Source organism: Octopus bimaculoides, chromosome 4 (genome assembly GCF_001194135.2).
Source record: "Octopus bimaculoides isolate UCB-OBI-ISO-001 chromosome 4, ASM119413v2, whole genome shotgun sequence".
NCBI classification, from domain to species: Eukaryota; Metazoa; Mollusca; class Cephalopoda; order Octopoda; family Octopodidae; genus Octopus; species Octopus bimaculoides.
In genome coordinates, this window is record NC_068984.1 from 109,231,726 (window position 1) to 109,233,120 (window position 1,395).

The 1,395-nt window shown below is 34.8% G+C and overlaps 1 non-coding gene across 1 annotated transcript; it reads right to left on the bottom strand.

Annotated features, from left to right (window-relative positions):
* Positions 1-1,067: 1,067 nt before the first annotated feature.
* LOC128247716 (U6 spliceosomal RNA) lies at positions 1,068-1,171 on the bottom strand. Its single transcript, XR_008264081.1, has one exon. It is a non-coding gene; the product is annotated as a U6 spliceosomal RNA (small nuclear RNA).
* Between the last annotated feature and the right edge of the window lie 224 nt (positions 1,172-1,395).

A 1,395-nucleotide genomic window follows, 5' to 3' on the forward strand; every position in this document is an offset into this window, starting at 1 on the left:
TTCAAAGGATTACAACCTGTGTGATCCATATGTAGGAATAAAGTATGCGATTATAACATGCGTTTTCTCCAATCCTTAAATTCTTAAATATATATATATATATATATATATATATACAGGGTGGGACATAATGGTGGAACACATTTTTAATGCTACTATCTTGGATTATAAATATACATATATGCATATATATAAGTATATATATGTGTGTGTGCGTGCGTGTGAGTGTGAGCATGTACGTACGCGCGCGCGCGCGAGTGTGTGTGTCTGTTTGAGTATATTCTTCGAATCTAAATACGAATTTCTAAGCCCGCTTCACGCTGTGAGGAGATCGTTGCATGCCCTTGTATTACCAGCCATCATGAGCAAGTCAGGCTGGTATAAATTATAATATTCTTCTGCTTGTTGCAGCCTACTTTTTTTATACGTATGTTTGCTGGTTACGCTATAAACAAACTTAACTATGCTATGATATCGATGATATAAACCAAAATGAGATAGGTTCACTGTGGAATGGTATCAATGACATAAATCGAAATCTAAAACATTATGAAATAAATTCAAATAATACGCTTTAAATAAATTTGATTATGGAACAACTTGGAAGATTTAATATATTTAATATAATGAACAAAAAATTAAGGTGATCTCTAAAAATATGCAGGAAAAGAAATAAGAATATTTATAAAACAAAATTTCTACGAATACTGCTTGTTTGCATAATTACAAGAATGAAACTTAGGGAAATAACTTAACTGGGCCAATGATACAAACTCAGATTATCTGTTATTTTTTACTTGTTCCAGTCATTAGACTGCGGCCAGGATGAAGCACCATATTGAAAAACTGTTAGTCGAATGAATCGACCCCAGTACTTATTTTTCTAAAGCCTGGTACCTATTCCATTTGTCACATTTGCTGAACCGTTAAGTTATGAAAACGCGAGATGCTTACAGCGCTAAGGCTCCCGAGCGGTCACCCAGCGAAATACTATCTAGGCTGAACGTTGCTTAACATCGGTTGTCGGACGAGATCCGGTAAATTAAACGTAATATAGCCGTAAGTAGGAAAATATGGAACGCTTCACAAATTTGTGTCATCCTTGCGCAAGTCCCATGCTAATCTTCTCTGTGTCGTTCCAGTTTTAGTATATGTATTGCAGAGGCAATAAACAAGTGGCTTCTACAAGATTTATGGTATTTAAATATATTCAATTTTTGATCGTGTACAAATGAATGTATGTTTGGTGAAATTTAACAAAGCTGCCACTCATGGAATCCCGTTGATACGTTTCCAATAACTACCATGCAAATTATTGGATGATTTGGAGGACATCGAAAACTCCCTGTTAGTAATCTGAGGAATGATAGAAGAAAGTAGGAGTATCTTATTGGT